The sequence below is a fragment of the Bombina bombina genome, chromosome 4, assembly GCF_027579735.1.
Source record: "Bombina bombina isolate aBomBom1 chromosome 4, aBomBom1.pri, whole genome shotgun sequence".
In the NCBI taxonomy this organism is placed as follows: domain Eukaryota; kingdom Metazoa; phylum Chordata; class Amphibia; order Anura; family Bombinatoridae; genus Bombina; species Bombina bombina.
This window is the reverse complement of record NC_069502.1, coordinates 435,159,306-435,179,044: the sequence shown is the minus strand read 5'-3', so window position 1 is coordinate 435,179,044 and position 19,739 is coordinate 435,159,306. Positions and strand designations below refer to the sequence as shown.

Sequence of the window (19,739 nt, the reverse complement as noted above, 5' to 3'; positions counted from 1 at the left end):
ATTTATTTCCACGTGTAATTAAAGAAGCTTGCCAAAGAGAAGTAAGACAATGAAATATAAAAAGGGACATGAAAACCATTTTTCTTTCTTTCATGATTCAGGTAGAAAAATGAAATGTATGCTTACCTGATAAATTTGTTTCTTTCTTGACACAGTGAGTCCACGGATCATCATAATTACTATTGGGAATATCACTCCTGACCAGCAGGAGGAGGTAAAGAGCACCACAGCAAAGCTGTTAAATACCACACCCCTACCCACAACCCCCAGTCATTCGACCAAAGGGAAAAGAGAAAAGAAGTAATATAAGGTGGAGAGGTGCCTGAGGTTTATGAAAAAATAAACTGTCTGAGTACAGGGCGGGCTGTGGATTCACTGTGTCAAGAAAGAAACAAATTTATTAGGTAAGCATAAATTTCATTTTCTTTCTAATGACACGGTGAGTCCAAGGATCATCATAATTACTATTGGGAATCAATACCCAAGCTAGAGGACACGGATGATAAGAGAGGGACAAGACAGCCTAAACAGAAGGCACCACTGCTTGAAGAACATTTCTCCCAAAAACAGCCTCAGCTGAAGCAAAAGTATCAAATTTGTAAGATTTTGAAAAAGTGTGTAAAGATGACCAAGTGGCAGCCTTGCAAATCTGATCTACAGAAGCACCATTTTAGAAAGCCCAAGTAGAAGAAACAGCCCTCGTGGAATGAGCTGTGATTTTTTCTCAGGAGGCTGCTGACCAGCAGTCTCATATGCCAAGCGAATAACACTCCTCAACCAAAAAGAAAGAGAAGTAGCCATAGCTTTCTGACTTTTATGCTTGCCAGAAAAAAAAAACAAATAAAGAAGAAGACTGGCAAAAAACCTTAGTCGCCTGCAAATATTTCAATGAACGAACTACATCCAGATTGTGCAACAAACGTTCCTTATGAGAAGGAGGATTAGGACACAAAGAAGTATTCTTATCAGAAACAACCTTGGGAAGAAAACCTAGGGCAGTACGAAGAACTACCTTATCAGAATGAAAAATAAGAAAAGGAGACTCACATTGCAACGCAGAAAGCTCTGAAACTCTTCGAGCCGAAGAGATAGCAACCAAAAACAAAACCTTCCAGGTTAACAACTTAATATCCAAAGAATGCATAGGCTCAAACGGAGCCTGTTGGAGAACTCTAAGAACTAAATTAAGACTCCAAGGAGGAGTCACAAACTTAAACATAGGCCGGATTCTAACCAAAGCCTGACAAAAAGACTGAACGTCTAGCACATCCAGGCTATGATTACGGCTCACTAAGCCGAAACGCGTAAGCCAAGTGCTTTGCCTGCTACAACTCGCAATTTGCTAAGGTACTTCCCCTTCGTTTTTAACATTTGTTTTCAATAAAGTTGGATTTTTTATAATACCTGGAATCAGATCGACTCTTTTTCCCTGTTTCTATACGAATTTCAGCAGATCCGGTGTTAGTTCCAGGACGGAACGATCTATTTGCCAGTACCTTCGGCTGTTCCTGAAAGGCTTCAGCCATCGTCATCGGATAGCGCCAAGGAGAAAGTACAGAAGAGCGCCAAGAAGTCGGATGCTGTTTGCCGCGGCTTGCACAGGAAGAAACGCTGACATAGGGAGCACGGCTCTCTTCGCACCGCAGGAATAGCGGAAGGTCCTCCCACCATCATAAGAAGCGTGAGTAAATGTCAAGCCATTACCGTGACATATTGTATTGTTTTATTGCCTTAAAGGACTGCCAAAAAGAGTGTTATATATACTCATTATCTATGTTGTGAGGATTCGTATGCCAATACACACACACACCCTCCTTTGCACGTCTAGCACATCCGCCAGACGTTTGTGCAACAAAATAGATATTATTATTATCGGTTATTTTGAGGGCCAACAGATTTCGCAGCGCTAAAGCAGAAAAAAATAAGCAGATAAAGCAGAAATCTGCCCCTTCAGGGTACTTGCAGATAAACCCTTCTCCAGACCCTCCTGGAGAAAAGACAAAATCCAAGGAATCCTGACACTACTCCAAGAATAGCCTCTGGATTCCCACCAATACAGATATTTACACAATATCTTATAATAGATCTTTCTAGTCGCAGGCTTACACGCCTGAATCATACTCTCAATAACCGACTCAGATAAACCACTCTTAGACAAAATCAAGCATTCAATCTCCAAGCAGTCAACTTCAGAGAAACGAGATTTGGATGAAGGAAGGGCCCCTGAAGTAGAAGGTCCTTCCTTAACGGAAGACTCCAAGGTGGGGAGGATGACATCTCCACCAGATCTGCATACCAGATCCTGCAAGACCACGCCGGTGCAATGAGAATCACTGACGCCCTCTTTCGTCTGATCTGAGCAATCACCCGAGGAAGAAGGGCAAACGGAGGAAACGTGTAAGCCAGGCTGAACTTCCAAGGAACTGCTAGAGCATCTATCAGTACAGCCTGAGGATCCCTTGACCTCGATCCGTACTTTGGAAGCCTGGCATTGTGACGAGATGCATAAGATCCAGCTCCAGTTGACCCCATCTGAGAATCAAACTGGAAACCACCTCCGGATGAAGTTCCCACTCCCCCGGATGAAAAGACTGTCTGCTCAGAAAATCTGCTTCCCAATTGTCCACCCCTGGAATGTGGATCGCAGATAGACAGCAGTTGTGAGCCTCCGCTCACTGCATAATATTGGATACCTCTATCATGGCCAGGGAAGTCCCAAAAGGGCATTGAAGATGGCCTTCAGCTCCAAGATATTTATGGGAAGAGTTGATTCCTCCCCAGTCCACAGACCCTGAGCCTTCAGCAAACCCCAGACAGCTCTCCAACCCAGCAGACTGGCATTCGTGGTCACGATCACCCAGGTAGGCCTGCGAAAACAAGTTTCCTGAGAGAGAAGATCCTGAGACAACCACCACAGAAGAGAAGCTTTTGCAGCCTGATCTAGAACAATCTTTGGAGACAGATCCGTATAATCCCCGTTCCACTGTCAGAGCATGCATAACTGCAAAGGCCTGAGATGGAACCGAGCAAACGGAATGATGTCCATGACCGAAACCATCAAATCAATAACCTCCATACACTAGGCCACTGACGGTCGAGGACTGAAGAGCAAGGCAAGAATTGAACATTTCCGGTTTCCTTGCATCTGTCAAAAAAAAAAAAATCTTCATTTCTAGAGAATCTATAATTGTTCCCAAGAATACCACTCTTGTAGCCGGAATCACAGAAAAGATAACAACAACTACGTGTGGGAGTTTGCTAGTTGAAAAGATGGGGCCTGAACTAGAATGTCGTCCAGATAAGGAGCTACCGCAACCCCCTGCAATCTGAGAACTGCTAGTAACGCACATAGGACCTTTGAGAACACCCTGGGAGCTGTTGCAATACCAAAAGGAAGAGCCACAAACTGAAAATGCTTGTCTAGGAAGGCAAATCTCAGAAACCTGTGATGATCCTTGTGAATGGGAATATGTAGATATGCATGCTTCAGATCTACAATAGTCATGAACTGACCCTCTTGAACCAGAGGAAGAATTGACCGAATAGTTTCCATCTTGAAAGACGGAACTCTGAGAAATTTGTTTACCCACTTGAGATCTAGGATGGGTCTGAAAGTTCCCTCCTTTTTGTGGACAATAAACAGATTGGAATACAACCCTAGTCCCTGCTCCTGAACTGAAACAGGAACGATCACTCCCATGTCGGAAAGATCCTGAACACAACTTAAGAATTCCCTTATATTTATCTGGTCTACAGATAACCTGGAAAGAAGAAACCTGCCCCTGAGAGTGAAAGTTTTGAACTCTAGCTTGTATCCCTGGGACACAATATCTACCACCCAGGGATCTGGAACATCTCAAACCCAGGCTTGAGTGAAAAGTAAAAGCCGGCCCCCCACGCGATCCATTCCCGGATCGGGGGCAGACCCTTCATGCTGACTTAGAGTCAGCAGCAGGCTTCTTAGAATGCTTCCCCTTGCTCCAGGACTGATTGGACTTCCAAGAGGGCTTGGACTGATCCTGTTTGGAGGAGGAAGAAGAAGACTACCAGAGAAGGAATGAAAGGAACATAAATTACTCTGATGACCCTTCTGTTTATTTCTCTTATCCTGAGGGATACAACTATCCTCAGTTTTAATAGTGGTCCTCTTGGCCAATGTGGAAATAGCTCCCTCTACCTTAGGAACCATCTGCCAGGATTCCTTAATAGAGTCTGCAATAGGAAACATCTTCCTAAAAATTGGAGAAATAATTTCTGAAACAAGTTTAAGTTTACTAGCCTTCTTGAGAGTCCCTATTACCATCGAGTCAGAGTCATCCAAAGTAGCCAAAAACTCCCTGAGTAACAAACTGAGGTGCTCCAGCTTAAATCTGAAAGAAGCCACATCAGAATCAGGAAAACGAAAAGGAATTACACTATCCGAGTCTGAAATTTCCCCCTGAGACACTACCGAAGTCTCTTCCTCCTCAGACCTATGGGAAGAAACATTTGACATAACTGCAACAGAGTCAGAAACCTAAAGCTTCCTTTTGTGTTTCCCCTGCAACACAGGAAAAGCAGACAGAGCCTCAGATACAGCAGAGGATATGTGAATAGCCTGGGAAGAGGATAGAGTTTGGGATGATAGGGGAGCTTGAACAGGAGACCCCTGAATAACATTCTGCTTAGAAAATGAAGGCTCTGAATCAAAACGCCTATCCCTGTAATTTAATGTTCTCTCTATACATGAAGAGCAGAAAGGGATAGGTGGCACTACATTACCATCTAGACATAAAGTACAAGTAACATCTTGCAAGTCATCTTGTTCCATCTTTAGCACACAAAAAAAATAATTAAAAAATCAACAAAATGTAGCAGCAAAAAAAACAAAAAAAAAACAACGTTACTGTCACTTTAAGAAACGTTACACAAAAAATTTCACCCAGAAAATAAATTCCAAAACCTAGCTGCACCTCTACAAGTCTTGCTGAGGTGCTTATCTAACCTCCCATGGACCAGAACAATACAAAACGTAGCCAAAGACAATCCGGACACCCCACTGTCAGCAACCGCTCTCCGTTCTGCCTAACACACACCGGAACAGGAGCCGACAACGCATCACTTCCTACACTCAGAAATGAAAAAATAAAAAGGGCGCAAAAGTCGCACCGAATAAGCTCCGCCCATCGTGGCCGTATACAACCACCTCCCGACCGTCATTAATCATTACACCGGGAGGAACAGAAAGAACGTGACACATTCCAACACAAGCCGTTATGTGGCACCCCACTAGGCATCACTTAGAAAAGCACATCATAGAAACTGCACAAATAAATGCTAAACAGGACTGATGCTAATAGAAAATAAATGAACCTACATTAAGAACTCCAATAAAACGATCACTAGCCAAAATAAGGAGAGCTAAAAAAACACTCCTAACAGAGCCATCCTCTCACAGTGCCCCACATAAAAAAAAAATACTGCCATAAGAAAAAAGCAGGATTGATATCCCAAATTAACCTCATAAGTGCCAAAACCTTTCTGACCCATCAGAAAAATAAAAGTAGCACTTACCACAGGGCAGCTCAATAGGTTTGAAAGGGTTCCCTCCTAACATGGACCGGATACAGAAAAAAAGTCCAAGTAAACCTACAAAGTCTTTTACCAAAAGGGCAGCAATAACAACCTGGGAGGCACAGAGGGGATTATACCCCCCAAGTTCCCAAAAGCTTAAAAGCCACCACTGCTCTACTTAAGAGACTGAAGTGCACTACTGCTAAACCCCAGAAAAGATCAGAACAACCCTGTTCTGCTTTAAAAATAACAAAGTCTTGATTGAAGAATCAGACACCTAACTTTACCCCTCCTTGCAACTGATACAAGCAAAGAGAATGAATGGGGGTTGTGGGTAATGGAGTGGTATTTAACAGCTTCCTCCTCCTGCTGGTCAGGAGTGATATTCTCAATAGTAATTATGATGATGATCCGTGGACTTACCGTGTCATTAGAAAGAAATACTATTTTAAACAACTTTTCAATTTACTTCAACTGTCTAATTAGCTTCATTCTCTTGGTATTTCTTATTGAACAGCAATGCACATGGATGAGCCAATAGCATGAGGCATATATCCGCAGCCACCAAGCCTAAGTATGCTTTTCAACAAAAGATACCAAGAGAACAAAACTAATTAGATATTAGGAGTAAATTAAAAAGTTGTTTCAAATTGCATGATCTCTCTGTATTATGAAAAAAATGTTTTGGATTGTATTTCCCTTTAAAGTCATGGCTAAAAGACTTAAAGCTAACATTTTTAAAAACACATTTTCTCTGAATGTTGTGTTATTATTCTGTGTTAGTTTCAAATGACTAAATATCTCTCCCCTTTTCACTCCCATCTCTCCATTCTTGTCTTACCTGGCATTTTTCCTCTCTTCTAGCATTCCTCTGGTTCTTTCCAACTCTCCCTCCTCAAAGCCTGTGCAGCCAGCCAGCAACTAGCACTGCATTATTAATCTGTCATATGAGGTCTAGACATTTCATGTATAATATTATGACCACTAACTAAACTCAGTTTTTATACACTGATCAGAGCCTACCCCCTAAAGCAATGCTTGAAACCGCACCTTTTGCAAAGAAATGCAATTGTGAAGCATTATCACAATACAGAAATAACAAATGTGACGTACAAAATGATTTTAAGTGACTAATTCAGCTCATGGAAAAGCAAGAAACACACTGTTAAATTATTTGCAACACTGTCATTTAATCTCATCTAGGAGCAACCTGTTCCACGTAACTAAACTGTAAAATGGACTTTTTATAGTATACATTTTATGACAGCATTTAGCTATAATATAAAAATGGACAATATAGACTGACCTGATCAGATCTCCTAAGAAAGGCTATATGTGAAATCCTAGCCCACTGCAGAAATATCCAGCTGGTACGTGTCCTGCAGATAAATCGCACTGTCTGGACTTTGGCCAGTACTAATCTACAGATACAGTGAAGCTCAAAGGGCAGTATTGGAAATAGGGTAATGTGATTAATAATCAGATTGTACAGTGTGTGCTGTACACTTTATTTAATGAAAAAGATATATAATACATATTTGACAAATCTTGAGCCAAGCTCTTAAATGTCACCATTCCTTGACTCCCTAGTCTACTGAAACATGGATCTTGCCTTGACATAAATTGATATACAAAGAGTCATTTTTTCCATTAAAAGATTATGAGCACTAAAGAAAAAAGATTTGGTATAATGGGGTGGGGATTGTTCCCTGATGACAATAATTGGGGGGGGTCGCAGCAAAATAGAAAGCATTCTTATTAATAAATAATTTTAAAAAATTAAGAGAAATATTATAAACTGACTACTGGCAGACAGCTGCAGGCACCTAAGATGGCAGCTTATAGTGAGAGGGGGACGGTTAGAGAGCTGTTTGGGAGGGATCAGGGAGGTAGGTGTGTGTGTGTGTGTGTGTGGGGGGGGTTAATAGGAATCCCTACAGTGGAAAAAAATGCCCTAAAACTGCATACTGGCAGACTGTCTGTATGTCGCTGGTCATTAAGGGATTGTGTGGCTATAATACCGCTATTGAAAATGGCACCCCCCCAAAGAAAGACCAGTGACGTACAGGGTCATTAAGGGGCTCAGATGGTGGTGACTAGTGGGGGAAGAGAGGGAGGGAAGAGAGCTGTTTGGGAGGGATCAGGTAGAGATCAGGAGGTGGGAGGGTAATCTCTACACTACAGCTAACGTTAACCTTACAAGCTATCCGATTAACCCCTTCAATGCTGGAAAAAACAGAAGTGTGGTGCGCGGCTGCTATTTCTGAACAAAGGGGGTCCCAGCGAAGCTTTTACATCCTTTTGTCTTATGACTGCACAAGTTATGTGTAAATAATTTTAGTGAGAAATAAAAAGTTTGTGAAAAAGTTAATGATTTTTTTTTTTTTAAAAATATGATCGCATTTGATGACGAAATGGTGGCATGAAATATACCAAAACTGGCCTAGATTAATACCTTGGGTTGTCTACTAAAAAAATAAAATAATGGAGTGATAGCAAAAATACTATAAATTCTCTTATACCGTGCACACATTTTTTTCTGAAATTCCCGTTACTGAAGATTAATTTGAAATTGAACTTCATAAATTAACACCATTTTGTCCAAAGGCAGTATAGAATTTTGCTTTGTACATAATATACATATACATTCTTGCATCTAGGCCGCTGACTTGAAATTATATATATAAGTTCTCTGTATAAAGCACTTAGTGGACTTTATACAGACAACTTTTGTACTAACTTTCTATAGCACCCTGGCAGTTGCAGTTGGATGGTGAGAGTGCATCCACAATACTATATATATATATATATATATATATATATATATCTATCTCTCAATATCCGTTCAACCCCTAGAGGTAGAGAAACGCTTCACTCTCCGGTCTTATTCAAAAATCCTTTATTAGGTATCCAGCATCAAATGACAAATCTCCCAAACGTTTCGATACCAATTGGTATCTTTATCAATGGGTAATCAGAACATATCTATCCCAAAAGAAGGTTCCTAATACTAACCACAAACCACTCACCTATATACACCTGTAAAGCGTCCCTGTCACTTCCGGTGTATCAGAAGCCGCCCCACCACGCGCATGGGTCCAGGAGTTAGCCAACCGCATGGCTAATTAGCATATTCAGTCACGTAATGACGTTTGCGCTCCAACCGCGCATAGTTACTCCTGCTAATGCGCATGTCCGGGTGGCTGGAGTTCCGATGACACCGGACTAACTATTACAAGTATAACTACTCTAAAGTGTAAAAAAACTAACTATACCAAATTAAAATCTATAAAAATATTATAACTACCTGAGTTCTCAAAACAGACTTTGTTCCTTATATTTATAACATCCTAATGTATTAATAAGATACTTTGCATCTTTATATACAGTTTGCTAAGCTAATCACTGCCCCTTTATTATCCTATCCATAATCTCCAAAATGTCTATTTACTAGATAAAGTATGTTATATTACAATTATCAATAAAACATATAGCTTCTATGCCAATTGGAGTGCAGTAAGAAACTTTGTTATGGCCACCGCAATACACTGAACACCATACTTTCAGAGACTTTGTGAACACATATATTCTGGACCAGTCTATCTTCCTAGATGTTGATGACCTAGACTGATAAATCATGGACATTTCACTTAAAGGAAGACACCAAAGTCCATCTGTACATTCAGACCCTTAGGAGCCACTGTGTCCAGACGATAAATCCAGGAGGTCTCAACTTGGAGTAGTTTCGTGTTCCTATCTCCTCCCCTTCGTAAGGGGGGCACATGATCAATAAGCATAGTCCTTAAACTAGCCGCTGTGTGCCCAGCTTGGAGAAAATGTCTGGCAACCGGTTGATCAGATGTTTTCTTGTCTATCGCTTGTCTAATCGCATGGCGATGATTGGCCATCCTCTCACGAAATGTAGGTCTTCCCCACATAGACCAGCGAACATGGACACATTAGTATGTATACAACATACGTACTCATACATGACAATCTGTGCAAAATCTTGTATTTTCTCCCAGTATGTGGGTGGTGAAAGAACATCCCTGTTAGCATACTATTGCACATAGTGCAATCCCCACATCTATAGCAGCCAACTTTTTTCCTGTTATCCAGCCATGTACTTTTTTCATAGCACTTCACAGGGTCATTATGGACCAGTAGATCCTTCAAATTGGGTGCTCTCTTATAAGCATCCGTGGGGCTGATGTGTGCAGGAATGGTAGTGATTTGTCAGTATTAATAATGTCCCAGTTCTTCTTGACAGACTCAGACAATATCTTGGACACGGGGTTGAACGTGGTTACAAAGTTAATGATATCGCTATTGTTTTCCACCTTATCAGTAGGATCATGTGGTTGTAGCAAAGAAATTGCGTTGCTCCAATTTCATAATCATTTCATCCTCCATAATCATTTCATCCTCCTGTATTTTTCTAGTCTCTCTTAATGTGTTATTGCGGGCCACCCGCGTGAGTTGAGAGGAGACCACACTCTTTTTTTGATGCTTAGGGTGAAAACTTGTGGATAGCAACAATGAGTTTCTATCCGTCGGTTTTGAATACAAGGAGGTAGAGAATTTGTAACAATCATCTTCTGTATAGACAGATACATTTAAATCTAGAAATGGTATGCTCACCCTGTTATGGGCAACCTTAAATCGAATAGTTGACTCAAGCTGGTTTAAGCTGTCAACCCACTGTTCTAGGGTTTCCTCTGACCCTCGCCATACCAAAAACACATCGTCAATATATCTGACGTACAGTTTAATTTTATCAACTGTGCGAATCCGCATGACCATAGTCTCATACCAAGACATATACAGATTGGCGTATGCGGGAGCCATGTTTGAACCCATTGCAGTTCCTGATATTTGTAAGAAGAACTCCTTCTCAAATTTGAAAAAGTTTTTTTCTAGACAAAATCTCAATAGTTCCAATAGGAACTCAATGGGTGGTCCCGCATACGCCAATGATTCACTTAACATGGATCTGACTGCCTGTACACCACCATCATGAGGGATGACAGTGTACAAGCTGTCAACATCCATTGTAACAAGTAAGTCATCTGGGCCAAGGTCATTCCAAGCAAGTAACCTCCGAATGAGTGAGGGAGAATCCAGTATAAAGGAATATGACTCCTTTACAACTGGCTGCAGGTGATGATCTATAAAAATGGCCACATTAGAACACAAAGAATCCCTGGCAGACACAATAGGTCTGCCAGGAGGTTTAATCAGAGTCTTGTGTACTTTGGGCAATAGATATAATACCGGAATAACCGGAAATGCAGTAGTCATATATTCAAATTCATTTTCATCAATCATACCTGATTCTAGCCCACATTTCAATATAAGATCCAATTCCTTCTTAAATGTATTTATTGGATTTCCTCTTAGTTTACAATAGATGCGATTATCAGTCAGCTGTCTATAGGCTTCCTCTCTATAGTCAACATAGTTTTGAACCACTATAGAGCCTCCTTTATCCGCCGCATGAATAATGATCGTGTTATCATTCTTTAAACTCTTTAGAGCCTCCTTTTCCCCTTTAGTGAGGTTAGGGAACAAATTTTCCACTTTTGCTCGTTCACACGTATCATTAATCATGCGTGAAAATCTACGGATAGAAGGGTTTAAGTTGATTGGATCAAACTTGCTCTGACTTTTGAACTTGCTGACTGTAGTTTGTTCACTATTTTTAAAAAAATCCTTGATCCTAAGTTGTCTCTGCAGTTTGTAAGTTTCAACATTCATTTTAAATTTGTCCACAGCTGGAGTGGGGACAAAGGACAGGCCTTTATTTAGCAAACTTTTCTCATCTATACTAAGAGCTCTATCACTTAAATTGTAGACCCAGAGACAGAACTTTTTTTCACTTTCTGCGATGAGATTTTTTTAGTGAAAATTTTTCTGCAGGTCATTTTTAAATAAAATAGAATTGTAAATTTGTCAGTTACATTAAAGCACCAGATCAATTGCAATGTGTTGGTTAACTGGAGAATAAAGCAATATTTAAAGTTGTATAATCTAGTGCAGTAGTTGAAAATTGCATTGCAAATTAGCTGCAGACAAAAAAAAGTAATTGTAAAATGTCTCTTGAATTATTTTTTTTCCTTTTTTCTTAGTCTAACATAGAAATGTAGTAATAAAAAGGTGCATTGCTCATACGAACATCTTACATTCAGAGAAAAAAAGCTTTGAAGACAGTGAAAAGCTAGGGAACGAGCTTGCAAAAATCTCAGAGCCAGACAACAATCAATGCACTGCTGCTTTGCAGCACTACTGCATATTTGATGGTCTTCAAACAACACTTTGCTCTGGATGCACTGTTAAGGAAAACTTATACAATGCAGCCAGAGAACAGCTCTAGTTAAAAAGAACAGCCTAATGTGGAGCAGCACTGAAAAGTTAAAGTGCTAACAGTTCCTGTTCTTTCTGCAGACATGCTGCATTTTCTGCGATGACATCTCAGATCACTCTATGTTCTGCCTTGGGGATTGTAGATAATATCTACTTTTTCTTGCCTGTTTTTTTCTTTGAATCCTCCCCTCCTCGTGTGCGGTCTTGCTCGTTTTGCTTTGCTGGAAGCGGAGGTTTTTTGGAAGATCTGGTGCTTACCCCACCTAAAGGGTGACCAGTATTACCATTTGGGTTGGTCTCATCATTATCTGGCCCAGATGAATCACCTCCACTACTGTCAACAGTGTCAGCAATGTTTCTATTATTAAAGCGTCTCCTACGTCTAAATTGTGGTCTATTGTCCTCTTTTCCATAGAGCCACCTATACACTCTTCTCTCCCTGTAATCAGTCTCTACAGTAATTAATTTGTTATTCTTAAAAGTTAACAAATCATTTTTATATTTGTTAACTTGTCCTTGTAATTTGTTAACCCAATCTTCCCCTGTATCTTCCGTTAGGATCTGGTAGCTCATCTCTTTAACCTCATTGATTTCCACTCTAATTAAATGTAATAATCTATTGGATTCCTCAATCACCAATAAAATGAGGTCATATGAGCACTTGTTTAAGATTGAGCACCACTTCCTACAGAATTCAGGGTTGGCCCTACCTATCGTGGGTGTATTCTTAATACGAAAACCACGTGGTATATTTTTATTACGATGGTAATTAGACAAGTACACAGTATGTAGATGGTGATCTACCTCTCTTTTCTGTAAATTCAACAATTTGTGATAAACATCTAGAGGTGTCCCCCCTCTCAATTCACGCAAGTCTGTATTTGCAAGGATGCGCTCTGCATCTGCTTCTGTAAATATAAAGGATTCCCTATTGACAGTATCATCACCAATATTAGGAGTGTCAGTAGCAGCAGATCCACTGACTTCCATGTTGGTTGATCAAGTAATTATATCCGCTATAAAATCAGCCTGTCCTTAATAGGTTAACCGGTCTACTGAAAAAACTCAGGTAATATTCACAACACCATGTGATTTAAAAACAAACACAGCAGTACACTTAAAGTCAGTATAGCTGCAAGTGAAGAAACGGCACTTCACAGGGATATATTAAGCATTAGTAGTAATATAGTTGATAGTAGTAACCATAGTCACTTATATTCAGTCAAACAGAATTCACAATGCGCAGGGTGCAAACCAAATTAACAATGTACAGATATCCAAACAGGTGCACTCACTGTGACATAAGGCATCCGCCGGGGTGCTGCGTAGAAAAGTATCTTATTAATACATTAGGATGTTATAAATATAAGGAACAAAGTCTGTTTTGAGAACTCAGGTAGTTATAATATTTTTATAGATTTTAGTTTGGTATAGTTAGTTTTTTTACACTTTAGAGTAGTTATACTTGTAATAGTTAGTCCGGTGTCATCGGAACTCCAGCCACCCGGACATGCGCATTAGCAGGAGTAACTATGCGCGGATGGAGCGCAAACGTCATTACGTGACTGAATATGCTAATTAGCCATGCGGTTGGCTAACTCCTGGACGCATGCGCGTGGTGGGGCGGCTTCTGATACACCGGAAGTGACAGGGACGCTTTACAGGTGTATATAGGTGAGTGGTTTGTGGTTAGTATTAGGAACCTTCTTTTGGGATAGATATGTTCTGATTACCCATTGATAAAGATACCAATTGGTATCGAAACGTTTGGGAGATTTGTCATTTGATGCTGGATACCTAATAAAGGATTTTTGAATAAGACCGGAGAGTGAAGCGTTTCTCTACCTCTAGGGGTTGAACGGATATTGCTATATGTTTTCTACGCAGCACCCCGGCGGATGCCTTATGTCACAGTGAGTGCACCTGTTTGGATATCTATCTATATAGTTATATATATATATATATATATATATATATATATATATATTTATTAACACACACACACACATGTAATCATGATATATGACAGCATATGTAATGTTAGCTAATTCCCAATCACTCTAAACAAGCTTGCTTGTGAAAAGAAGGTAATTTTACCTCAGGTCAATGGAAAGCAACAAACAAATTATCATTTAAAATTGTAGGTTCTTCAGAATAGAAGATAGCTTGCAATAAAATACTCATATGTCCCCATCAAATTTATAGAAAAACTAAATGTTGACACTTTGCTCACTGTACCTACACCTGAATTACATTAATCACGCCACAATGAATACCTGTGCTTGGCTGTTTCTTTATTATTAATATATGTGCTGCCCATACTGTCAGATGGATACACCAAAGCAAAAGTTTGTCTTCTCTATTTTAATTTATTTAAATCTTGCCCAACACTCCTTATATTGCATAATCTGTCTCTACTAGTGACATATTCTGCTACTCTTTACTGGGACAGCTGCCACCAAATAGTTGCAGGACTCTGTAGTGTAACATTTGGCTGAGAGCCCTTCATGCAATCAAAAAGATTTGTTAACCCCAAAAGTCAAAACTATGGTGTGCTTCTATCTGTAAAACATGCAGTAGGAGTTATTATCAGCCAGTTAGCTATATGACAGGATAGGACGTGTGCAAACATATATTGAATGCTAGTTTCAAACTTCCCATTTCTTTCTTCCAACAAAGTAGCTCAAATATATGCAAAAGAATATAGATTTATTTTTTCATTAGGTTTTACGTCCCACCAGAAATACAACCTATAAAGTGCATTCATAACCTGCACTAGAGACTGGCAGTAGTCTGCATCAGCGGGGAAAAAATATGTAGGAATTCAGAAAGAATCACTCACATGGCCGTATGGGAGGCTATAGACTCCTGCAAAAAAAGTATATGGTCACAGAGAACCTCACTGGTGTCCCTAATATAACACAGACCAGATATTAAAAACTTTATGAGAAAATAAAAGGGACAGGAAACCCCCAAATGTTCTTTCATGTGGGGAACACACTCTTATAATAAGAGAAAATAAGACAGGTGGTTGGCACCTGGCTATACCACTTGTCTACTCAAATGTTAAAAAAGGCTCTGAGCAACGGGTGACTAAGGAACCACATAAACATGCACCAAGTAGGGTGCTAAAATAGATCTTGCAATGTGCTTTGAGAAGAATGCAGGCAGGTATTAAAAGGAACTATGTAACATTAACTGAAAAATATTTGGAGTTTACCTCAAAATCATATCTCTATTTAACATTCTGATTAGACCATACTGGATTTCATGTTACTGTGCCTATCTAATTTATTAAATAAAGATATTGATGTGCAATACAGAATAACAAATAGAAAATGGATAAACTCTACTTACTGGAGATTCATTAGAATCTTAAAACATAAAATAAATATTTAGACAAAACACAAGAATGTAAATAATTTGACACAGGATTACAAAAGAAAGTAATTGATATATATTATCAGAAGAGACATTAACTTTTAAGAAGATATATATACAAACCTGGGTAATTAGACAAATAATAAAAAGGTACAATGGTAAATAGCATATACTATCATTTAAAGAACTAGAGACGCAGAACACGAGTAAAAAGACCAACAAGAAACTGCAAAGGAATGCAGCAGAGGCAGTCAAGGGAGTGGTAAGAATACACTGCACCCAACATTCCATGTACACTAATTCTGATATTTATCCTGTGCTATATCACATTAGGTATTATAGAGAAACTGATACACAGACACACATGGGTGTCTGCTACTGAACGGGGCATTAAAAACATACACATGTTCCCAAACCCATTGGCATTAGAGTGGTAGCCCCTCCAACTCACCTTAGCCTCCGTGTCCGGTTTCCGGGCGGGGTTACTCCGTGTCAGTCTGACAGCACCGCCCGGAAGTACAGCTCATGACCAACACAGGGATTGGTGCATGTCATGAACTAGTCAGTGGAAAGCTGAGGCAATCTGCAAAGGTTCCGGCTACTGTAATTGAAGTAGCACTAGCTAATGTTTTTGAAGCCGTGTCGAGCACTAGAAGCAGTAATATACACTTTGTTCTCTAAATGCATTACATATTACTGTCAATGCTAGTCTTTACCTTCTATAGTAAGTTTTGTTATTTGTTAAAACAGCAAAGGAAATATAATTATTTAAATGTCTTGTATATTGCACATATTTGGCAGTTCTAATTTTACCTTTAGTTTTACAGAGATGTTAAAATCAAAATGTTATTCCCCGTAAAGTGTTTAATTATGCATCATTAAAAAACTTTACAATGTGTCGGTTCTTGTAATTTAAAGGGCTATTATAGTTTCACAATTACATGCTCTCTATGTTGAGTTGAAGGATCTGCAGACATCCCAAGTCTCCCTGAAGTTCAGGGAGTCTCCCTGATGGTAACAGTGGCTCCCTGATGCCAGCAAATGGAATGCAATCTCCATGAAACTCCAAGTACCATGATGCAATGTGGCCCAAATCCGGAAAAGTGTTTCTTTAAGGAATGCCTTTAGTTGCTGGGACGTTATAGATCCCTCAAAGCATGCACCAGTAACCAAAAAGCCCCCACTGATTTTAATATAACACAAATACTACCTTATTTACTGCACATAATTAAACTTCATATTCTATCATTTTTGAGCATTCAACATGCGTACGATCACTGGAAAATAGGTTTGTTGTATGTGGTTGTGCAATAAAGCTACTTTTTTTTTTTAATTGTGACTTTAGTGGGAAGCTACTTTAATGATAAGTCCCTATCTTCTTATTTAGGGTTTCAAGGTGTCCAATATATAACTGGGAGGGGGGGGGTGGCGGCTCAGTAGCCACCTCCCTAAAATGAGTTTTTGCAGGTTGGGATGTCTGGATCTGCATCTAGGGTTGCCACCTTTTGCCCAGAAAATTCCTGGACACTTTTTAAGTGGGCGTGGAGGGGGGGGTTGGGGGCGTGGTTTGGGGCATGGCTTCTCGCTGCATCAAATTTATTATAAAATCAATTTTTATATTATATATACAGGTGGCCCTCATTTTACAACGGTTCAATTTACACCGTTTCAGAATAACAACCTTTTTTTCAAGTCATGTGACTGCTATTGAAAAGCATTGAGAAGCAGTGCATTTATTAAAATAGCCAGTAGGTGGAGCTGTCCGCTTGTTTTGCAGCAAAGCCAAGCAAGCTAAAATTAATCAGTTTAAACAGACCTGAGCTATCAAGCAGATTTCAAAGGAACAAGATCTTCCTGTCTATAAATCAGTCCAGATTGGAATGCATAGAAAGAACTGTTTGCTAAAAAATGCAAGTGAAGTCTGTGTTGTGTGATTATTTTATTAGGTTTATAATGCTGTTTAGAATTTAAAGTCTTCATTTCAAAGCTTTAAAAAGAATGTATTAGGTGTTACTTATGACAATTTTGAGAGGGGCCTGGAACCTATCTCCCTCCCTTCCCATTGACTTACATTATAAACTAGGTTTCAATTTACAACGGTTTCGATTTACAACCATTCCTTCTGGAACCTAACCCCGGCGTAAACTGAGGGCTACCTGTATATATATTATATATATATATATATATATATATATATATTAATATATATATTATATATATATATATATTATATTATATATATTATATTATATATATATTATATTATATATATATTATATTATATATATATTATATATATATATATATATATATGATATATACAAACATCAACGCGTTTCTCCCTCTACAGGGCTTTCTCTTGAGAAAGCCCTGTAGAGGGAGAAACGCGTTGATGTTTGTTGCTATTATCTAACTTTAAAGAGGATTTTACAGCCAACAGTTGCTGTCACAGATTGATGCCGTTTGCCATCTGTGAAACTCTGAATTTCGCATTATCCTGGTGCTTGTCTATGCACTGAAATTACCAGCCTAATTGAAGGTGGGAATACTGGACTTTATACCAACTCTAACAGCTGTACACATTACACAGCACCTCGCAATAGTATCCTGCGTGCTTTGGGCACTTAAAGAGCGGATACTTTGTCTTCGCAGAACCAAGCAGCTGAAACCTGAGAGCGATCGCACAGGGACCAATCGGAGTGCTCAGCCAGGCCAGCGCCCATATAGGTAACGTCACTTCCGCTACGGCAGTAATTTGCAATTTTCTTTTTCCCAGTATTGAGAGCCGCATTGTTTGGGGTTAAGCCTGCATCGTCTATCTACATAATAACTCTTATCTGGACTGTTCAAATACTTTTGGCCATAAGGATAGACATTTTACTACTGGTTTTGGTGTGTTGGCAACCCCTTTTTTTATATACGGAGACGTCCGTTTTTAGTTTACTGTGTTTTTAACGTTGACATTTGTTTTCTTTTTTGCTGCATTAAACTTTAGGCAGAGCCTTGCTAATAACACTAAGTTTGTCACTTATTTATTTAACTTTTTGGCTATTTATAGTATGCACGAATCACTTTATCACTAAGCATTTTACACTATTGATATATCTCTCATCACATTTTATGACTTGACACGTATTTATGTGTCCCACTACTACGTAAATTTATCAGTTTGTTTATTAACTACCTTTCACTTTAGTCTACACCTTTAGCTATAGCGCTCCTGTTTAAACGATATTTTCTGTCTATTTTACACACCTATGTTAGGGACTTTTTAGGTATTTCAGGAGTTTGGTGTTTTTACCCTGCGCTTATTAATCTACACTTTATGTACATAAATAAAAGTTTGTTTTTTTTCTTGCAAGGTGATCACATGGTTATACAGGCATAATATATATTTAATGGACTTGTCTACTATATAATAAACATCATTAGGGATCTCAAGACATAACAGATATATTTTATTTTTATTGAGCCAATAATGTCCCATTCCCCAGCAAAACTCCATGCGTTAAGTTTTGACTTTAAAATAAAATAAAAAAAATTGGGTTTGTTGTGGCTTTCCAAGATCACAGGTAATTCTCTTTCAAATGAGGGATCTTGGAGGTATGTGAAGCTGAGATGGAGGAATTTGACCATTTTGCTAGAAAACAAATTGTTTTGCAGGCAGGTAGAACCCCTTGAAAAGCCTCTTGAATGATGTTGATCTTACTTCCTTTTCTGTGGCCAGTTAGGGGCAGATATAAACAAGGTCCTGCACGTATTAACCAATTACTGTGTAATCACATAGATTTGCAGTATTGCTTACAGATTATAGCATGACATTTTATCACTATAGTGTCTCTTAAAAGGGATATGAAACCCAAAATGTTTTTTTTTATGATTCAGATAGTGCATACATTTGTAAACTACTTTCCAATTTACTTCTATTATCAATTTTGCTTAATTCTTTTGGCATCCTTTCTTTAAGAAGCAAAAATGCACCACTAGGAGCCAGCTGAACACATTAGTAAGCCAATAACAAGAGTCATATATGTGAAGCCACTAATCGGCAGCTAGCTCCCAGGTCCTGAGCCTACATAGGTAACAAAGGATACCAAGGAACAAATCAAATTAGATACAAGAACTAAATTGGAAAGTTGTTTAAAATTGTATGCTCTATCTGAATTGGGAAAAAAAAAATTGGACTTCATGTCCATTTATTAGTTATTCCACTTTATTAGCGAGGCTGAAGTGCATTTTGTGGAAAACAAAACACTGTCCCTGATACATGATGCACAGTGATTGGTTTATATGTGGAATTCCTTGTTTATATATGCTCCTAATTTGGCAACAGGAAAGGAAGTAAGAGGAATATCATTCAATACGCTTTTAAAGCTACCCCTTCTTGGAGGTCTTCCCCTTAGTTTCTGCTGCCACTGTCTGTCTAGGGCAGGGATGGGGAA

The 19,739-nt window shown here is 39.0% G+C and overlaps 1 protein-coding gene across 3 annotated transcripts in view; it reads right to left on the bottom strand.

The window, feature by feature from the left end:
* Positions 1 to 15,856, bottom strand: part of LOC128656390 (choline-phosphate cytidylyltransferase A) — a 125,630-nt gene extending 109,774 nt beyond the window's left edge. Inside the window, exon 1 of one of the 3 annotated variants that reach the window (XM_053710264.1) lies at positions 15,749 to 15,856. The gene's annotated coding sequence lies outside the window, so the exon portion shown is untranslated. Of the gene's footprint in view, positions 1 to 6,394; positions 6,521 to 6,859; positions 6,880 to 15,748 lie in introns of those variants that run through there. The other 2 variants (XM_053710266.1, XM_053710265.1) reach the window with 2 other exon arrangements.
* Positions 15,857 to 19,739: the final 3,883 nt, after the last annotated feature.